The following is a 22,471-nucleotide window of genomic DNA, read 5'->3' on the forward strand; positions in this document are numbered from 1 at the left end:
TTTTGCACGGGGCTGATGATGTTACAGAGAGTTTTCCTCCACCTCCTTTAACAAACAGGGCCATGGGATGATTTTCCTCTCTTAGCCTGAGTCATTTCCTCTTCCGTTGCCTGGAGCTCTTTCAGCTCCAAGTGACAGCAGCCATCTCTCCATCAGGGGAGCCCTCCAAGTGCCCCTGCCTGGCTGCAGCTTGCAGGAATTCCGCATTGCTCTTTGGGGAAGCTGTTGTGACACTTGCCAGGGTGTCAGTGGAGTTATTGTGCTTGAGCTGCCCATCTGGACACTTTTATTCTGCCTTTTTTCTTTTTTTTTTTTGGTGGTTTGAGTTGATCCAGTTCCAAAGGAGCCTGTGCTAAAGCCTCATAGACATATCTACATGGAAAAGTAGCTTGCAATAGCTTGTAAGAGCTTGTATTCTTCCAATGTAGGGATGGTTATTCCCACCCTAATTACCCTCTGGAATTGCATACTGAAACCTTGAGTAGTTTTACATAAAAAATTGTTTCTATTACCTCTTTTATGCTACCAACTGCAAGCAACTCTACCCAGTTATGTAAAATGAGAACTTCCCTGATTTCCCTTTTTCACAAGCATTCTGAAATGCCTTCAGTGAGTGATATTTTATAGATTTTACTGGAATACCACAGATAAAACACAGCTCTTTTTAAGAAAAGATCATGTTGATGAGATGTTGCTATAGAAATACTTAAAATATGAACAGCTTTAAACTTCAGCCATTATGATGGAGAAAATGAAAAGACAAAAACTTACAGGTTTTTTGGCACTTCAGGCTAAGCCTGGAAGCTGTGGGGTGGCAGGAGCAGGTAGCAGGCAATGAGACCCAAGGCGTGAGGCAGCAGCATTTCATCGGGCAGAGCTGGAGGAGCCAGGACAGGGGCAGTGCATGGTCCCTGAGAGCCTGGAGCTGCTGGGGCACCACCAGAGGAAGGGCTTTGGGCTCAGGAATGAGTGGAGTGTGCTGCAGGGAAAAGGGCTTTGAGGGAAAGACAATCCCTGCAGAAGGGAGCAGAAGGGAAGTGGGGAGCTGGAGGGCTGAAAGGCCCTGGAGGAGCAGAGCAGGGACAAACCTTGAGTCAGGCAACCAGAACAGAAGTACTGGTGGCTGGGAGGGGCAGGAGGGCTCTGAGATGAGGTGGGGGGAGCTGGGATCTCTAGGGCTCTCAGAGAGTTGGATTCACCATGGATGCACTCCTTCCCAGGCATTCCCAGTTACACTTGGGGTCCAGCAGGGGCGACCCTATCAATTACCTTCACCTTCCTCATCCTCACACTTGCTGTGAGGAAGGCAGGAGCTCAAAGCTCTGTGCCTGCTGCTGGTAGAGCCTCTTTGCACTCAGAGGGTTTTGGCAGCAGAGCTGACAACCCTGGCTACTGCAGCCCCTGGGGAGCCTTGAGGGGTTCAGGGCCTCCCCCAGAGCTGTGTGAGCCACAAACCTGGTTGTGAACGACTTTTGAATTCAGAACTGAACGTGAGTTAGGCTGGGACACTCTGAGGAGAGCTTTTTGTCCTGGAAAACCACTGCAATCCAAGGGGATTCAGGCTGTGAGACCCCCAGGACACCCCCTCCAAGAAGAATGCCAAAAGATGCTGATGTTCCCATCCACAGACCAAAAGAGTGAAATCTCTGTCCAACAGGACTGGAATTGTATTTTCAGAAACTGTAGGGACTCCTGAGCAACAAGTTAAATGCTGCTGCTGCTGTGACTGCTCAGGAGTCCACTTACTCATCACTGTGTTTGGCAACATCTTAAATTACTTCTCATAATTTCATTTAGAGCATGGAAAACCTTTAGAGAAAGAACTGAGTGATAAGGTCCTTCGAGTTGTTTTTATGTTGAGAGCTTTATCTTTTAAGAACCTAAGTTATGACATATTTTTAAAAGCATTTGTCCATATATCAAGTCTTTACAAGAGTTGGGAGGGAAAAGGAAGAACAACAGACATTTCATCCTGAAACATAAAGGAATCATGTGGATCTTGGCTTAGTTCAAGTTAATTTCTACTTAGATGATAAATCTATTTTTCATAGATTTGTAACTTGGCTATAAAAGCATAATTGAATCCTTGAATACTGGCAGTCAGAACTTTCAGCTCAGGAGAATATTTTTAGCAATATTTTATTTTTAAAAAAGAAAACCATAAAAAGTTGTTTTAAAGTCTAGAAAGTTAAAAGGAGAGTTTTAAAAAGCATGGGTTGGGTCACATTTTGACACCCATGTATGTTTTATTTTCCCGTAAAGAAAAGAAACAAAAACCCCATCCAGCATGCTTCCAGCCTGACAGATAATAAAAGGCATTTCAGATTGATCCTTTTAAAAGCTGCCCACAGGCTTTTTTCATATCCAAGAGTAAACAGTTCATCTCAACTAATAACTCATAAAAAATGCTGAAATCAAGGGACTACTGTCAATTTTAATGGCTGGGTTTAATGAGCAGATCCTCAGCTTGTGCAGATCATTGTAACTCCAGGAATGGCAACAGCACTACATCACCCAGCACCCGCAGAAGATGAGGATGGTAAATATGCACTGCACTCCCTCCCTCAAAACACGTGACTAATTCAGCAATACTGAGGCAGTAATTAAGGTAATTAATGCACTGGAAGGAAGGAAGGCCCAATGAGAGCAGAGCAGTCAGCTCAGCTTGCCACGTACAAAAAGCATCAGGACAATTTTGGCCATGTGTTCCGGGGCAAACACCTCGCCACAGAATCTTTAGTTTCACAGTTTCCTTCAAACTCAAAATTACAGAGGGGCTGAGTCAATCCTGCCAGGATTTGAGTTAGTGGTTCCAGGCTGAGCCACTGGCACAGCTGAGCTGGGGGGCAGAGAAGGTGTGGAGCACACAGAGCAAACAGGAAGGTTCATTTCTGGCCTTCCACTCACACCCTCTCTGGGGTGTTTTTTGCTGCACAGTCTCCCTTCTGTGATTTAGGCTTCTTTTAACATTGTGGGCCAAATGCAGCTCTGGCTGCCAGGGTTCACCTCTTTGTGCTGGCCCTGTATGGCAAAGGGGTGTCCTGAAAGAGCAGCTGCTGTGTTGTTGACACTGAGAGAAATCCAGATTTGGTATAAAGATGATTCATTCACCTGCTCCCAGCTCAGACCAGGAAACTCTTTAGGACACTGTCTGGGCCAAACCTAAGGCACCTCCTGCAGTGGAACAACGCCTGTGAGACCATTTTAGAGAAGTTACGGCTTTAAATACTCTGGAGCCAAATTGATCCCAGACCTGTGAAGTTTAGAGGGATCAGAAAGATCACTTTGAGAGATTTTACCCTCACCAGAGGTTCTGTATTCAGTTCAGCCCATTTGGGCCTGAAGATCTAGTTCTTCTAAGGTGACCAAATCAACATTTAAAAACAATTCTCAGCCCAAAGGAGGTCTTTGAGTTTATCTTCAGATGTTTTCCATCCAGCAGTAACTCCTGTGGTCCCAATTACTACCTCAGTGTCTGTCCTTCCAGCCCTGCTCCTTCCACCCTCATCCTCCCTTGCTCTCCCTTCCCTGCCTCCTTCCTCCAGGGGCTGGGTCCCCCCCTCTGGGCTGCACACACCCTCCTGATGGTTTCTGCACATCTTCCAAGCACACATCCTTCCTGCAGTCCTGTGTCACCGGCGCACCTCCCCTGCCGAACAACCGGCCTTTTCTTCCACCGCCCAGGCCCCAGCACCTCGCCACAGCCCAAAATAGAATGGAGCCAGGAGGGGGTGGCTGGGCAAGGCTGGGGCTGTGCTGGGCTCCCTTTCACACCCCACAAAGCTGTGGGGCAGCAGCTGGGATGTTTGCAGCTTGTTTGCAATTAGCAAGGTAGCTGTGCTGGAGGAGGTGGATGTGTGCTTTCACTTAAAGGTAGGGCTCTGCTAACATCATTTAGGGGGAGAATCTCACCACTCAGCTATTTCAGCCAGGCTTTGAGCTGCTGCTGGAGCTCTTTCAGCTCCAGCCTAGGTATTATATAGTCCCCCTCGCTGCAGAATTGGAGCACCTCCCAAGTATTTGGAAACAGAAGTCGCAGTAACAATCTCCCTTTCTCACTTGGCAGCGAGAGGGAGAAATACTTGGCGTAACTTATGCATTTGTTTGCATATTCGTGGGTGGGATCAAGTTATTTGTTGATGTGTACATGGGAAGAATTAAATTTCTCTCAGTAAGTTGCAAATATTTTAGCATAAGGAAAGATGACTTCAGAGGCAGTTTTCCACGTCCACACAGTGCAGCTCAATGAGCTGCCTTGTGTCCCCTTGTGTCCCCTAGGTTTTGCCCAGAGGACAAAGGTGTGGTCAAGGCAGAGATCTGGAGCTCATCGTTCCTGTTAATTAGCTAATGGGGTCTCCCCAACATGAAGAACTTTCTTTCCCTTCCTTTCTGCTTCCAGGCAAAGCCACAGCACTGCTTTGGAAACACTTCTGTGCTCTGGAAAGCCTTTTGAAAGGGCTGAGCAGCCCACCCACGTGGCACAAACACCAATTGTTTGTTTGGAGAAGTCTCTCCAGCAGAACATTCTTCACCCCACGCCCTCTGTCACCCAGACAGGGCTGACTGCCCTGGGATGCAGCTCCTATCAGGAGCTCGCTGCCTGGATCCCAGATATGAGTGTACACGATGTGTATTCATCAGCTCACACATCTGTACTCTGAGGGAGGACACACCTCAGAATGAGGTCAGCACACTGCTGAGAAATACAGCTTAAACCTGCATGGGTTACCAGCCCAGCAGGGATCAAGCCCAGAAGGTGACTGAGCCTGGAGAACCAATGGGAAATGATGAAATTGCTCACAGATCAATACTGGGAGGGGAGGGAATGGGTGGAAATGGAAGAATTCAATCCCCTTGGAAGAATTCAATCCCCTTGGCTGCCTTAAATATAAACTGGAGGTAAATATGGTGGGCATAAATAAATGTGAGGAGAAATAGGAAAGCTGGAATATCTTCCCAGACTGAGATTTTTTACTCTCTGAGCACAATCTGAAGATATAGGGCCTACTCTAGCACTGAATGTCTGGAGGCATTTATCAGGAAATTTCTCAGCTGGAAAAGGATAAAGAGCAAGGGGCTTTTTCTGTCTAGATGCATCCTTGAAGAGAGTAGATAACCTTAGATTTCTTTCCTTTCTGTCCCTTGTTTAGGCAAAAATGAAAGGCATTATTTCTTATTGCTCTCTTCTTATTAACTAATTTCTCAACAAAGATATGAAATTTAACATATACTCCCTGGCATCATTTTACTTCTTGAAGCTTCAGATTTTCTGGTGAACTGTCTCTGGAATAATACAAAACTTTGGCAAAAGGAGGTCTATGAGTAATGCCCGTTCTGAACTTAGGGGCTTGAAAAAGCCAAACCTGCTCCTTTTCACTGTGAGTTAACTCGGGTGGTGTGGAGCCATCTCCCAGCCTTTGGAAAAGTGGGAAGTATTATCCCACAGGAGTGTTCCTTGGAACACAGTGCCCTACAGACAGGTGATGCAACAGCTGAGCTGCTCCTGGGATGTTGGATGTAAATTTGCCTCTGTTGCAAGCTGTCCCACTCGGCCTGGCACCTTGTCCCTGTTGCTGCAGCTCCACTCACCTCCCCAAAACCTGAACCTGAGGCTTCCTGGTGGATGTCTGCTTTTCCCACACCTGACCTAAAATAGCTCAAGCCTCCCATTTTGCCTGCTGTGCCACCAGTCCCTTTTTTCCACACAACCAGCTGGGTGAGCTGAGGGTGCTTTTGTCTGTCCCAGGTCGTGGCTGAGCGACCAGGGATGAACCTGACCCAGCAGCCTCTTTATGGTCACGTGCAACCAGCAGCACTCTGAGCTCATTTGGGCTTTTCCTCACACCATCAGTGGCTCTCTGAAAAGCTTTCTAGTTTTCAGAGTATGGTTTATTGACCCCACACATATTCCAGCATGGTACACCATGGTTTGTCTACCTGGTCTTACAGGTAATCATCTCTCCAGGCAGCTCCAGAGATCAACTAATCCTATCCTCTGCTCAAGGCAGGACCAGGCTGCTCAGGACCATGCCCAGCTAGATTTTGAATATCCCCCAATATGGGCACTGTTACAGTAAATGGTAGATTCTCTCATATTTGCCCTTGTCACGTCCCTGGGAAAAGCCTGGCTCCATCTTTATATCCTCTTGCCACTTCTCTATACACATGGATAAAATCCACCAGCCTCTCAGCCTCTCCTTGTGGGACAGATACACCAATCCCTTAATTACCTTACTGGTCCTTTGCTGGATCCCCTCTATATTTCCATGGCTCCTTAATGCTGGGGGGACCCCAGGACTGGATCCAGCACTCCAAATGTGTGTCAGCAGTGCTGAACAGAGAGGAAAGATCACCCCTTTGAACCTGCTGGTAAAGCTCTCCTAATGCATGCGGGGAGGCTCTTGCCTTCCTTGCCCTGGCAGAATGCTTCTTTCTGAGACTATTTTCTGCTAGCAAAGGTGTACACCCAAAATACACAGGCAAAATGAAACTACTATAATTTTCCCTTCCTGTCACTGAAGCACTAGGGTTGTCACTGGACTTATCAGGAATAGACTGTGATTCATGCTCCCTGGCAAACACGCACGGATCCTACGCAGTCCTGCCGTAATCAGAAAATCCCTGCCGTGGCTCTGGGCTGCTGGCACTGCTCTGACTGTCATGATTAACAGCAGCCACCAGAAAACACTTGTACCAGGGCTCCTGAATGATGAGATGTAAACAGCCCCGTGTGGATCACTGGAGTTATCCTGCATAGCTTCCTGCTATCCTGGGAGCTGCTGGGCACAGTGACAGCATTCCATACCCTCATTTTGACACTTCCACTCCTGCAGGTAGTGTGTATCTCCATGAGAGGCCCTTATCTTGCCATTGCCTTTAGCATAAGCCAGGGTGAGGTAAAAGCAAATAAGAGCAAATTAAGCTCAAAATATAAGCAATCCCAAATCCATAACATCTTGTAGAGATTTATGAAGGCAGAGGTGACAAAGAGGACAGAAAAAAAAACATTTATCATGTGATGAAGTCCTTAAATCCTCCTCCTCTCCTCCTTCCCCCCTTAGCTGATAAGATGTAGATCCACTCTTAACCCACATGGTCAGACTGGATCCCTGTGCACACTCCTGCCTTCAGGCAACATTTACAGCTGGTAGAACCGCACCAGCTCTGTAGGTTCACCTTTGTGTGGAATTTGTGTGGGAATTGCTTACATTCACATCTCAGCTTCTCTCAACTTGGCCCTCCTTCCTGGTTTCAAACCTCACCTCCCGAAACTGTAACTTCTTTTTGGAAATACCAATTCCTGTGCCAGGCCTGATGTGTCAGAGCTGCCTCTGAGGAGGTGTAAAACACCTTTTCTACCTGACAGGACCAAGTGCAAATACTCGGTGAGCAGCATTTCCCTGAACTCATTTTCCATGGGAATATGCACATGGCAACCACACTGAAGGCAGATACCTGGCTGAAAGGCATCCTGGCTGAGATCTCACGTGACAGTCATTAATTACTTCAGACAATGACATACATGGGAAAGCTGAGCAACCAGTTCTTGGTTTGGAGATGTTGTTTGCAGCTGCACGTCGTAAATTTGCAAGGACAAATCAAAACCAGTGTCAGGCACCTAAATTTAACCCTGGTACCTCCTTGTTAAAGTGGAGCCCTGTTTTTCCCCCCCTTCATGTGTCTGTAGTGGCATGACTAGGCAAGATGCAGAGCAGTTTCCTCTCTTGAGGATTTTTTTCCCCCTTGATAATAATAATAGTAATAATAGTAATAATAGCAATAATAGTAATGGTAATAATAATGATAACAACAACAACAACAATAATAATAATAGTAATAATAAACACTTGAATAGTGCTTTTCATCCATGAGGTGTCTCAGTAGTGTTAATACAATTAGCTAACTTAATTTGCCCTCCTCCTTCCCCCTGAACATGCACAGGGCAGGCAAAATGAGGTGCCAAAGGAAGTGTGAGAGGCCCTGGCATCCACCCCTGAGGCCGCTCCCTCTGCCAGGCAAGTGGCACAAGACCTCCCTACAATGCCCACTCCTCCAGCTCAGTGTCCTAAGCACCTTTAAGAAGCAGCTTTTGTTCTTTATCACCCAAGGCAAACAGCTTCTGGGAAGCTCCTGTTTACCTTTGCTCCGTGTGCCCCCATCGGCTCTCCCCAGACCCAGGCAGGCAGGGAACAGGTGCCAGGGCTGCTGTTTGAGTCACCTCGGTATAAAAGCTGACTCATAATTGCAGGGAAGGAAGAGTCTGCTTTCAGAGCTTTGGGGAGAGATGTGAAAACTGATTGTCACATTAAAGAGAGGCTGTCAGCCCTCTTGGTCTCTAAGGTAACAGGGTTTGACAGTGAAAATGGATAATGATATAATTTCTGAAACATTTTTTAGAGTTTATGACTCCTAGACTTAACACAAATCAATTAAGCTTCTCTATGCAGCCACTACAGAAACACATCTAAAAAAATACACATTTATGGAGGAAGTCTCTCAGTTGTCCTCAGGGAAAAAAAATTTGCATTTAAGTGAATGGAAGAGAACAGGCACAAAGACCACCCATTTTAGCTTAGATTGAAGTCAGAGCTGATCCCAAGCTATGTCAGGCACAGGTGAGTCTCCAGTATGTGAAAGTTAGTTCATGTTCAGGCACTTGTGCACAGGGTGTGCTCTGTTTGCTTTCATTACTGAGGATGGTCTCCCAAATTTGGAAAAGATTCTTCCTTCACTAATGAGCAAGGAGGGAAATGAAGTAGAATGGACTTCTCAGGAGGCAAATGAACATGGCAAAATGAGAGGGCTTTAATTTCTGCAACAGGAGGCCTTTCCTACCTTTGGACTAGCAGCACTTCTCTCCACCCCTTTCCCTTCTCTGCAGCTGGCAGCTGGGACCGGCAGCTGGAGTCCAGCTGGAAAAAGGTCACGGCTGCATTAACCCCTGCTGGGCTGATTTCCTGTCCTTCACACCAAGGGGATCCTGGACTGGGAGTATCTGACCGTACTTTGGTGAAGGACTGGGAATTTCTGACTCTAGTTTGGTGGCGGATACTAAATGACCACCTGCAGGGCTGCATCCAGCCCTGGGCCCAGCACAGCAAGGACAGGGAGCTGCTGGAGCCAGGCCAGAGCAGGGACACCAAGGGGAGCAGAGGGATGGAGCAGCTCTGCTGGGAGGAAAGGCTGAGGGAATTGGGATTGTTCAGCCTGGAGAGGAGAAGGCTTTGGGGTGACCTCACTGTGGCCTTGCAGTGCCTGAAGGGAGCCCACAGGAAAGATGGAGAGAGACTCTGGACAAGGGCCTGGAGTGACAGGACAAGAGCAATGACAGGACAAACTAACAGAGAGTGGGTTTAGATTGGAGATGAGGAAGAAATTGTTCCCTGTGTGGGTGCTGAGGCCCTGGCACAGGTTGCCCAGAGCAGCTGTGGCTGCCCCATCCCTGGCAATGTCCAAGGCCAGGTTGGATGGGGCTCTGAGCAACCTGGGATAGTGGGAGGCGTCCCTGCCCATGGTAAGAGGGGTTGGAACTGGATGGGCTTTAAGGTCCCTTTCAAGAGATTTTTCTGTTATTTCAACAATCTTTCTATGATTTTCTGCTTTTGGCCCATCCAAAATGCAGGGAAGGGTTTATGTCCAGTCCCAAGGGAGCTTTATAAGCTAATGTGCATGCACAGTACTCTGATATAGCATATTGTCCAAATATTATCAATCACTATTTTTAAATAAAGGAAATACAATATCCCCATTGTATAGAAATATCAGGCACAGGAAGTTGTGTGTAAACTTCTTAAATGGACATAAACATCTCTGCTAGAGGTGCAGTTAGAACCCAGGTCACTGCTCTAACCTCTTGTTTCTCTCTGCTGGGTGTGTTACTTCAGATATTTCACAGACAAATAATTTCCGAGGTTAGATTTTCTAAATGTGTCAGAAGAGCACCATGATTACTCAGAAGACAAGAGCAAAACCATAGACTCACAGTCCCTCTTCATTGCCTCATCAGAAATGCACTTGAGAGGGCAATATCTACTCCCCAGCTGGTTACACACCAGGTAACTTCCCAAAAGGGATCCAAGAGTTCTGCCAGGGAGCAGATCTGCAGAACAATGCAGTTCCACTTCCTCTCACTGTGATGATTATTCTGGATCAGTTCCCTGGGAGACCATCTAATCAAGTGATCAGTTTGATCAGAGGTTTCTATCAAGGTTTTATATGCTCCTGCCTGGTGAGAACAGCTTATTGCCAGCCAAGTTCTGGCATGTTTGAAAGATTGAGAAATAACAGATTCCAGGAGCAACAATTCAGAAGAATTTCTGCCAGCAAAGGCCCAGATCCTGTAATCAGAAGCAGGCTAGCAACCTCCTACACCTACAAGGCACTGGTGAATGAAGTGAAACTGCACTCAGGACAGTTCATGGCCATGCACTCCCCGTTATTAAGCTGAGCCAAAGGCTGCACCTCCCAGCCAGGGACAGATTCCCAAGGAAATGGGAAGGATCCAGGGCAGGATTCACAGCAAGCACCTGTGTTCCAGCCCCACCTGAACTGTGTGTGCCCTTGGCAGAGCAGGAGGCACCTTCCTACTATCTCCTAATGAGATCTTCCTCAAGAATGACTGCTCCCTGTTTCCCTCTGCCTTGCTTTCCAAAGCTTTGTGCATTCATCCAGTTGTCTCACAGAACCCCCTCCTTGCTAGTTTTCACCCAGTCCCCTCCTGCATCTATTGCTGTTTCCAGAGTCCTGCTAAATACTTGGAGTTTATCTGGATTATCACCCTCACCTTCATTACTACTATCTTCCATACCAAACAGCAGGATTTCTCCTATCATGGAACATTCCACAGGCAAGGAATCAAGTATTTCACCTCAGTGCTTAAACACTGTCCCATTTTGTTCTCTACTCTTCCACCATTGTGGTGATGGGCTGAACAATGCACCTGGCTCTCAACTAAAAAAGAAAAACAAACTGGGGAAGTTGAAATCTAGACCAGCAGCTGAGATCATCTCTGCAAAGCAAGAGTAACAGCAGCAAGAACTCAAATACAATTAGACTTATCCAACCTTGTGGATGTCCAAAGAACTGACATGAGTTTGCCTCAAAGTCAAGGACACAGAGCTTGCCTAGCTCACCATTAGTGTGACACCAGAACCTCCATAGCTTTGGGAACTCCTCTATGGAACAGGAGAGTCACCACAGAGCATCCCTGAGCTCTAAAACCTTCCCCTCCAACTGCATCAAGCTCTCTGGGAAACATTGGTGCTAAACTCTGAGGGCTCAGGCATGTCCTGCTGAAGTCTCACTGAGGGGGTTCAGACTCTTATTCCAAATAAAATTTACCTTATGGGTTTTAGGAAGGATGAGTTCTTTTAATTTCTCAGCCAGTATATGTAAATTAGGCATAAACCAGAACTTTAATGAGTAGAAGTCCTTGCATCATGTCTGTTCACAGCTGCCAATTGTGAAAGTCCCAAGTGTTTGTCCTGGACTGCAATTAAAAATTAAGCCAGTGGAGTTACAGGAGAGCAGGAGTTTCTGTGTGGGTATGTGGGAACAAACCACTTATTTCTAGCACTGCTGTCCCTGGGAGAAAACCACCTTCTGCTACATCACCAAAGGAGAACCCATCCACTGGTGTTTGTTATGTAACTTGGAAGCACTAAGCTGTCTGTCAGAAATAGGGGTGTGACTACAAACCAGCTCTGCAAATTCAGGGAAATTCAGCTCTGTAATGCCCTGTCTGGGCAATTCCCTCTGGACAGGCAGGGTCCCCCCAGGTCCTGTGCAGCACTGGCAACAGGAGCACTTAGCACTCATTCTAATGGCCCTGGGATGATTTCAGCAGAGCACTGCAGTGTGATTTCAGCTCAGCACCCCCTGAATCGATTTTCCATGGTCTATAATCTTTGCTGTAAACAGCCTGCTCTGCAACTAAGGAAGCAGAAAGGGTTTTAATGCCATCAGTTTCACCCTCAATACCCTCACATTAAGCTCAAAGAGCTGAAAGGATTTCATATGATTTGTTCCAGGCCTGTATCAGACCCTACGTCGAGGCACCTCCCTTGTTCTAGACCACCACGGTGGCCTCTCATGTTTGGCTCTCTGCAGCACCAGCCCTGTGTTCAGCCTAAACTAAAGCAACTGGAGGATTGTATCCAAAGGAGTGGGGAAACCCTCTCAGGGAAACCTCTGCCCTCCCCAGGCTTGGCATGTGCCCATGTTGGGAGCCAGACAGAAGTTCCAGAGGCTGCTGTACCTTCCCTTCCAGCACAAACCCCAAGGAGAGCCAGCTGTGCTGTGTGATGTCCCCTTGACCAGCTGCACAGCCTCCAAGGGGTCACAGGGCTGGGGAGGGTGAACTGCTCTCTTTGTTTCTCATTTCCACCCTGCAGTCAAACATCCATTCTCTTGTTAGCCTTCCAAACTATAACAAAATCTCCAAAGGCATTTTCCCAACCTTCATCCCCAAATAAGCCACACAAGAGGATGCCACAGGGTGCTAGAAAGGCTTTGAAGGCCCCATGAGAGAACTTTTCTGTGACGTTCCCTCCCTTATCATGCCTAAATTATGCTTCTAAAAAACCAGCAGCATAAGAAAGATAAGCCATAACCTCCTTTTGCTTTGTCTCCATTTAAAACTGAAGCCTGTGAAAAGCTGTATATAAGGTCTGACATAAATAAAAGGAGTTGCCAGCTGGGGTTGAACCATGACATTGGGCTATCTTTAAAATCACAGGATACTATCATAAGCAAAAGAGCATTTAATAAATGAGAAATCATTCCTGCAATGCTCCAAAACCTCAGAAATACAGCAGGTTTTCCATCATTTAAAATAGTGGGGTGTTTTTGGTATTATATGGAATACTCTGAAATAATAAGTATGCAACCCCCCTGTGATGCAGCAGATGATGAAGACTGCTGACTGGGGTAGCACTGTCACCATGTGATTGATATCCTGGAGAAACTTCCTACTGACAGAACAGTCCTCCCCCATATATATATATATATATTTTTTTTTTTTTTTTTGTGCTTCTGTAGTATCTCTTTGTAAAGAAAAGACTGCCCAAGTGGCCACTGTAGCTACTGAAAAAGAGATAGACTGAAAAGAACAAAAGGTTGAAGAACAGCGAGCCAAATGTGAAAAAAACAATCTCAACTTCTGACATTTCACATAGTTCTGCCTTATTCTTTAAAAGTCTGCAGTACCAATGTTTGGATTTCAGAAGTCCTCAAAACCATTCAGTGTTTGGATCTCAGGTTCTGGTTTGAATTAACTCTTATTTTCAGGCTCTGTTTTCCCTTACTACGGGTGTAAGTACATTTTTTGTAAAGCCTCATAATGATTAGCACACCTTTTTGATTTTTTCATTTGTCTTCTGTATGGATTTGGAAAAACCCTCACACCCTAAACTTTCATTTGAGATCAAGGAAATGTCTGATTAAAGAAAAAAAAAAGGGGAAAAAAAAAAAGAAAATAAAAAAGAGGGAGAACAGGTTTTGCTTCCAGAGTCCTAAGTCTAGCTAAGTCTAGCAACTATTTTATTTTGGTACATCATGAAACAAAAAGCAGCATTTCTAATTGACTTGAAACACTTAAATTTTTACATATGTTGAAATTTTTTGTAGTGAGCTCAGAAATGGGGCCCTGCCCCCACCAATTCGTTGGAAGGATGGAAGGGAGGGAGGAAGGAAGGAAGAGAGGAAAGAAGGAAGGAAAAGTCAGCTGGGCTTTTCCTGTGATACAAAGCCAAGCAAGCAGAAGTACCCGGGTCTGATCCTGCAGCTGCGGGAGCCTCTGTGCTGATGAACGAGCTGTTAATGGACAGAAAGTGGGACATCAGACCTGTCTCCAGCAGCACCTCCTTCTCTCTTGCACCCTTCACAGGGAGAATGGCACTGCCCAGCGCCTTGGGATGGTGCCCAGACTCAGTGAGGCTGATTTTCGTTGCAATCTCTTGGGAAAACACCTGTGGAATAACATTTTGCATCCTCACAGGTGGGCTCTTCCAAAGACTGGTGAGGTGCTGTTGCAAGCTGCTTCCCAGGGGCAGATCATGGAATGGCCTGGGTTGGAAAGGACCTTAAAGATCATCTCATTCCAGCTGCTGTGGGCAGGGACACCTTCCACTGTCCCAGGCTGCTCCAAGCCCTGTTCAGGCTGGCTTGGAACACTGCCAGGGATCCAGGGGCAGCCATAGCTTCTCTGGGCACCCTGTGCCATGCCCTCACAATAAAGGATTTCTTCCCCATACCAGTCTAAATCTCCTCTCTGTCAGTGTGAAGCCATTCCCCTGAGCAGTGGGTGTTCTCCACGTTGTGCAGCAGGGGAAACCAAGGCACCACAGGCTCAAATCACTTGCCCAAAACAACACAGTGAAGCTGCACCAGCCCAGCAATAAAGCCCACGGGTTAGGAGATAATGATAGGAACTGTCATTTTCTCATTATTTCACAGTTTGATGAGGGATAACACATTACAGAACAGCAGCTGTCCCTGTCATATTGTTAGCCTTCACTTTTTGGATGTGTGAACACTTTACTGAAGCAGTTGGAAGTGCTGAGTTTTGTTTCTGTGTCCCATGCCTGTGTATTCTTCATGCAAATGCCAGCTACAAGGTGTTGTCATGGCGAGAGCTGAGGGCAAAATACATCTATTATAACACACTCGGCTTGTTCAGTTAATCTTTTTGTCACTCTTCACAGCTTTTCTGTGCTAGGTTTCTGCATGCATTGGAGTGCCTGGGCAAAAAACATTCAGTGCACTCCATCATACACATAAGCCTCTGCTGAAAATTAATTTCAGATTAGCTTGTGCAAGAATCCATGGACCAAATGCAAGCACACAGCCCAGCCAGGCCAAGGGAAGAGCGCTTAAGGGGTTCAATCAATCACAAAAATCAAGCAGTGTTTTGGGCAAAACACTTTCCAACCATGTAAAACCTGCTCCTCATCCTTGGTGTGCCAGGGCATGCAGGTGGTTAAATCAGCTTTTGTCTGCTCTGCAGATCTGCCTTTCCCCTGACTACTGACAACCGCTCACCAGGCTAAACTGGGGTTTGCTCTGGTGGGGTTTTGCTGTTGGCTGTGAGTTTAGTAAGAACCCTTGGCCAAATTCATTCCTGGCAAAATTCTGACTTGCTCTACAATGATGCAATCACCCCCCTGCAAATCCTGTTACTGGTAGCAGTTCTGACACCTGCTTAAAAATCCCTGTTTTGATCACTTGCAGCCAAAATCAATCCTGTGGTTCCCTTCTGCGGCTCTGCAGGAACCACTAATGTATTCAGGGCTGTACCAAGGGTGGGGCAGAAATCAAGCCAGGTCTGGATGTTCCTCCAACAGAGGCACAAAATGGGGAAAAGAACAAAACAAAGCAGCTCCTCGTGGGTTTGGACATCAGTGGGAGACAAGCAGGGGAAAACTGAATTCCTTGTCCTGCCCCAGACAGGAACATGCCTTGCTGCAATCCCAAATATGCCAAACCCTGAACTGACAGACTGAAAGTTCTTGCTTAGCTGATGGATAGGAAAATGAGGTGAGCCTTATGTGATGCAGCAGGGACCTGACCGCACAATCCCCAAGGAAGCTGTCAGGGTCACGTTCAGAGCTGCAGCTTTCCATGGAGCAGCAGGGATTCAGCTTCAATGCATCAAATGAAAATGCACTGAGCCCGGTTCAGTGGAAGCCCCACACACCTCATCTCCAGGGGCTTGTTCTTGAACTGGGATAAGGAATGCCAAGCCCAACAGCTGGGCTGATTACCTGTCTGCAAGAGGAACATTAGGAAACTTGGAGTGAAAAAAATTGGAACTCATAGAAAATGAAGCTCCAGAAGAGGCACAGCAGAACGGGGCAGTGTGACATGAGCATGGACAACTCTGGAGTTCAGTGACAGCTGAGCAAAGGACTTTTAGGTGACCCTTCAGTTTCACTTAAATGCTGTTGTGGCCCTTAAACCATCTAGAACCCTCAGTCTCACCAGGAGAATGAACTCCCTGGCTCTTCCTTTCTGCCCTTTGCATTGCTCCAAGTTCCCAACACAAGTCCCCTGCAGGGGGACCTGACTCAGATATCTGAAAATGCATTTTTGTACTAAGCAGGGAGGTTCCTCATCCTGGAGAATCTCACATCTTCTGCCCTCCTACAGATAACATGCATGAAGGTAAAAGGCTGAGGCCACTGGCTAAGGAGTGCACATGACTGGAGTCTGAAGTGTGGCAACCTACACCCCAACCTACCCAACAGGTTTTGGTTAATTGTAAAATAAATGAGCCCTGGCTTTAAAACATTTCAACCCAAAACACTGCTCCTCACTTACTTGAGAGAGTTTTTGTTTACTGGTATTGAAAGCACCATATGGGAAACTTATTACAAGTGCCTATTCTTAGCTGAGCAAACGTCACAGCATTGTCACAGCAAAAAGGGATCTCTAAATGCCATCACTAAGGCCTGCTGCCTGAGACTCTGGTCCTGCTGTGCTGGCACATGCCCAGAGATCCTTTAGGCCTTGAACACACAATTGGTGAGCTTTTCAAAGAGTAAGGCCAACACCATCTGATCCCAAACAAGCTCCCCACTCTCAGAGGAAATAAGAAAGAAGGGTGGTGCAAAGGTGTTTGTAAATAGGACATGACAGTGGGCCCCAACATATTTCCAAATTCCATACAAAACAGTATTATCCACTTTTTGGTTAAAAAAGTATTATCCACTGCTGTATTTCTTGCTAAGAGTCCATAAATTGGTCTGTGTTACTAATACAGGGCACAGGATGAACTACAGATGTGGCCTCTGAACTATACATTGGGGTCTAAAGCAGATTAATCAGGTAACTTTGGGACAGCTTTAAAAAGCAAGCTGTAACTCTGAGGGCTGCAGTTTGGGGAAACCCACATGTCAAAACAGCTCCTTTCCTTGGTAAGTACTGAAAAATATGAACCACTAGCTTGAGGCCACTTTCAGCCAACCCTCCCTTCAGTTTTCCCATGTATAAAACAGGCACAGAGTTGCAGTTACCTTGCACTGGGTTTTATGCTACAGACCCGTATTTAGGAGGGGAAAAATGAAGCTATGCCAGAAGAACTATTTTGAGTCTCTTCATACAAGAAACAGTTTGCAGAACAAGGTTTAGAGATTACTGTATGGCATATTCTATAGCCAGAGATGTAATGCTGCAGGAACTAAATGTGAGCTCTTTAATCCCAAGACATATTTACACAAACGTGTTCTATTTCAAAACCGCCTCTAAATTATTTCAGGCGAGTGGAGAACGCTCCCTCCCCAAAGTGTTAAATTATGCACAGAAATTGCGACTCTGTTCCAGTAAAATGCTCATTCTGATGCTAGATTTATTTTCCCCTCCTGATTAATTGCATGTGCTGAGAAGACCGCAGAGCCCCCAACAACCTGAGGCTGCTTTCCCGAACGCTGCTGAGGTCATGTAAAAAAGCTGCAGAGTGGCCAAGGCAGGCAGCTCTCATAACACACCACAGGGCTGGGATGACACACCTTCTGTACACTCTGACACCTGGGTTCCTTTCCAGAGTACAGACCTTTATGAAGGAGCAATTTTAGTCTACAGACTAATAAGGCAAGACAAGTTGCCCAGGTTGGAAACATGGGAGGAGCCGCTCGGAAGAATGTGGCTCTCAACACACTGAATTAATAATTAACAAGACAGACAGAAGGACATGAAAAAAAAAGAAGAGAGAAGAATGAACTCATTGAGAGCCACATCTCCAGATGAGGCCCAAAGCCACTCTCACAATGTTGCTGTGGAGAACTGTCCACTGAGTGTGACGCCTCTCTGTTTGGGTTCCCAGCCTGTGTGAAAAAGGCAACCACCTTCCTCAGCAAATCCCCATGGCTTGTGTTTCCTCTGGGATCCTACTCACCATGGCCTCACTGCTGTGCTTCCTTGGCACTGTCAGATGGCAAGCCAAACTCCACCACACAAAGTCCAGGTTTTGTACTCTGACTCCGGCTGACAGGCTTTAATATTCTTGTACTGATATGCAGGAACTCAAGCTGCTGAAGGATCCAAAGATTAGTGCAATTTACAGGAGGAAAAAATTCAGCAGTGTACATAAAGTAGCCTGAGTGCTACTCAAAAAAAAAAAAAAAAAAAAACCAAAACAACCCAAAAACCAAAAAAAGGCTTGAATACTGCTTTTTGTAAGGGTATGAGGCATTTTGGATCTAGAGGTGATTTTTTTTTTTTTTTTTCTTTTGGCTGTGGACTTATGTCATCTTCTGAATCTGGCTCTGCTGGTAAAATCTGTTACCACCCCAAGCCCCTCTGCTGGATGTTGGCCTCTTCCAACTGCCTGTGGAGCAGTTCCAGTGAGCACTCCTCCTTTCCCTTCAGATGAGCTCAGACTGACTATTGCAGCTATTCAAACTAGCCTGCCTGATTTTTGCCTGAAAAGAATTAGGATGTGCTCCCACAGATCGGCAGCTTGCTGGGAGTGGCAGCTTTCAGCCAGAGACAATTACAGACAGCCAGAAAGCTGCATGTGAAAAGTGGCATCTTCCTACAGCCTTGTTGAAATAAGCAGTTTGGGAAAGCAAATGTGGCAATTCTGGGCCAAATTCTGGCAATGTCTTACTTGTGCTGCCCAGCCTCATCCCCATCCCTGGAAATGTCCAAGGATGGGTTGGATGGGGCTTTGAACAACCTGGGATAGTGGAAGGTGTCTGTGCCCATGGCAGGGTGTGGAATAAATAGTCTTTAAGATCCCTTCCAATGCAGGCCATTCTGTGATTCTGTGATCCTGCACCTTAGCCAGATGCTTGCATCCCCCAAACCAGGCAGTGTGTCCCCTTTTCCCTCCCCAGGGTGCCCTGTATGGTCTTGCACTGCCTTTATTACTCACCAAAACCATGTGGGAATTAATTCAGCTCATTAACCAAGCACAGAAGGAGTGACTTTTTCAGTGATTTGCCTCAGCATTTGAAGTCTTGTGCTGTGTGACTTCAGCCAGCTCTACCTGTGGACTGGCAGCCAGCAGGGACAGTGACTGTGTGGGACACACTGGTAGCACCCATCCTGCAGCCCTCATAGGGGTGGATGACTGGGAGCAGATCACCTCCCTTCTGCTGCCAGCAAGCCCTCAGACCTGCACAGTCCCCAACAGATAGCTACAAACTCCAGAGAACTGCATTTACTTTGTTGTGATCCAAGGGAATCGACATTAATTGGAAACATCAATGTAACAGTATCCCTACCACAGCCCCAGAGCGCTTAATCCTACCAACACTGCTCAAACCAGACAACTTCTGCTGTCTTCAGACAGTCCCAAATTCCAACCTTTGTGGAACGTGTTTAAAGAAGCAAAACCCAAAGGATTATTCCCTTTATATATGTTTATTTACACACATACTTCTCTGTATATACACCTCTATACTGGTATAACTACATTGATTACTAGTCAATATCTTTAGTAAAGATCTTTATTGGCACAAGTCCCAGTGTGGACACAATTATGGGAAGCAAGGTTGTGCTGCTCCCAAAGCCATCAGCAGCCTGAGGCATTCTCTAAGCTATTCAATTTTCGTCGGGGTAGTGATTAAAAACAAACAAAAAAACCAGCCACAAGTGTATCAGAGGTTATAACTAGAATGAGACTTTAGTAGGACAACAGGCAGGCAAACACACTCAGGTGAGTGCCTGGGAGAGGGACAGGGGGGCCTCAGCATCACTGGATTCAGGCAGCTCACCATCAAGCACGAGTCCCTGCAGGACACACCAGGGGCTGCTGAATTTCAGTGCAAGCCTTGCAGAAAGGCAGTCACCCTCACAGGCTGCTTGGTCACAGATGGAGCTCAGTTTCCCTGTGCCAGCCCGGGCCCTGCCTCTCCACCTGATCCTGCCCTGCAGAACAAAAGCCTCCTGCTCAGCGGCCACGGGGGACAGCTGTGCACGCCTTGCTGCCCAGCTCCATCCCATTGTGGCTGGGATGGGCATGAGCCTCCTTCCCTGCTTTGCTCCCTGCTGATATCTGCTTGTTTTCAATTTGAAAGCAGTCCCCTTCTTTGTACACACTGAGTAGAGGGGTGGGGATTTGGGAGTCCTTTATATTCCTGACCAATGTGAGCATGCAGATGGTGTTTGCTGGTGATGCTTCACACCCAGCCTGACTCTACTCTTTGTGGATCTGGTTGGTTTGTGCTTTCATTTATTATGGAATACAATCCAGAGCATGAAAAAAGTACAGAATTACTGGCATCTATTCCATGCACTGGTCACACATTGCTATGTAAACTTGCCTATATTCAGGGATTCTCTGTTGATTTAACCACAGGTTAAAGGTAGCAAAACCTTTAAAATTGCACATGAACATTGAAGTCAATTCTCAAGCAGATGTCTACAAAAGCACAGTTAGAAAAACAGAGAAAAACCCCAACTAAACAAAACCAGGTCACTTGAAGCACATTCCAGCTATGAAATACATTTCTCCCTCTCTCCCACTGTGGCAGCTTAAGAATTCCAGAAAGCCCTTGTAAAATGCACTTACCCATCACAATACTTTAGCACACAGTTCCTTCAAGGGCCTGACCCACATGATCTTTAAATTACTCTTCTAATAAGTCTGCATTGATTGAATGGGCATTGGTTGTAATTTTAAATGCTCAACAAGAATGAGTCATTTGTTGCCTTTTTAAATTATTTACTCCCAAGATCTCACCCTTTCCCAGATCCACTACAGTTTTATCCTGGAAACCACTGTCCTGCTCTAATAGAGCAGGGGTCAAGTCAATCTGTACCCTTGCAGCACCATCAAGGCAGAGTGCTGGCAAGAAAGTGGCAGCAGGGACAGGAGGCTACCCAAAGCCCTGCTGGCAGCCAGCTCTCAGCACACAGGTAGGCTTTGGGGTTGCTGTGGAGTTTTCTTCTTTTCTTGGTTTGAAGGAAATCTTAATAAAAGCCGGGGGAAAACTTGTCAGTCTGCCTCTGCTGTGCCAAGCTGTAAGAGCTGGAGCAGTTCCTGGCCCCATCCACATCCACATCCTTCTCCTAATTATGTGCAGGGTGGTGGGCTGCCACACCTGAAGGATGGGAGGGCATCCAGAGAAACCTAGGCAAGGTTGAGCTCTGGGCCATGGAATCTTGTAGGGTTTAACAGAACCAAGTGCTGGTGCTACACCTGGGTCAGGATAGCTCCTGGGATCAATCCAGGCTGTGGGGTTGGAAAAAGATGGCCTTTAAAGTCCTTTCCAACCCAGGCTATTCTGTGATACCTTAGCAAAGTATCCAGGCTGCCTTGCCAACAGCTTAGGGAGGTTTAGGTTGGTTATAAGGAAAAGGTTCTTTCCCCCAGAGGGTGCTGGGGCACTGAACAGGCTCCCCAGGGAATGGTCACGGCCCCAAGGCTGCCAGAGCTCCAGGAGCATTTGGACAACACTCACAGGGAGAGATTTGTGGGGTGTCCTGTGCAGGGCCAGGGGTCGGACTGGATGATCCCAGTGTGTCCCTTACAGCTCTGCACATTCTGTGATGTCTTTCTTTAAAACAAGAGTAAAGATGTTTGCAAGTCTTATTCACAGAATCAGCGCTCAGCTGTGCTGTGGGAAGGAGAGACAAGCACAGGTACCAACGACATGAAAAGCTGAATATGAAAACACACAATACACCCAGAAAGAGCAGGCTGGGTTTCCAAATGAAGGGAACGCTGCTGATTTCAGTAGCACTGCAAGCTGTATGACAAATGACAAGTGTAGCTTATGGAGACACAAAGCGGCTGTTCCTGACAGAAAACCCCTGCGTGCCTGTTCTGTGGAGGGCTGAGAGTGAGCTGGCGAGTCGAGCTTTGATCACCAGAGCTACAAAATCCTGCTGCCCTGGCAGCGCCGGGATTCTGCCATCTGACACAGCTACAGACGTCGGGACACGTCCGCCAGCCCTGGGGCATCACCGAGTCTCCCCCTTCCAACCTCACTGCCGAACCTTTATCAGGCGGGGCGGGCAAAAAGCCTCGGCACAGCGCTGAGCTGTGCTCCGGAGGGAACGGCCGTGAAACGGGGTGAAAGCGAAACCCGCGGCGCCCTGAGAGCGGCTGGGGGAGGCTTCACCAGCGCTCTGTCAACTGGAGGCCGGCACCGGGAGGCCGGAGCGGTCTCAGCGCCGGGGATCGGGGATGGGAATGCGGATCGGGGCCGGGAATGCGGATCGGGGCCGGGAATGCGGATCGGGGATGGGAATCGGGGCCGGGACGCGGCTCCCGCCGGGAGCGGCTCGCGCGGCTCTTTAAATAGCGGCTATAAATACAACGCCGGCGGCGAGCTCCCATTGGCTGAGCCGCTCTCCAGATTTGCATAAGAGGGCGTGGTCTAATGGCGCGAGGCGGGGCGAGTGGCGTGGTTTGCCCGGCAGGGCCGCAGCGCCCCCTAGCGGCCAGAGGGGGAGCGCACCGCGACCCCCGATCCCCCATCCCTTGATCCCCCGATCCCCCGTCCCTTGATCCCCCGATCCCTCA

The sequence above is a fragment of the Ammospiza caudacuta genome, chromosome 5, assembly GCF_027887145.1.
Source record: "Ammospiza caudacuta isolate bAmmCau1 chromosome 5, bAmmCau1.pri, whole genome shotgun sequence".
NCBI classification, from domain to species: domain Eukaryota; kingdom Metazoa; phylum Chordata; class Aves; order Passeriformes; family Passerellidae; genus Ammospiza; species Ammospiza caudacuta.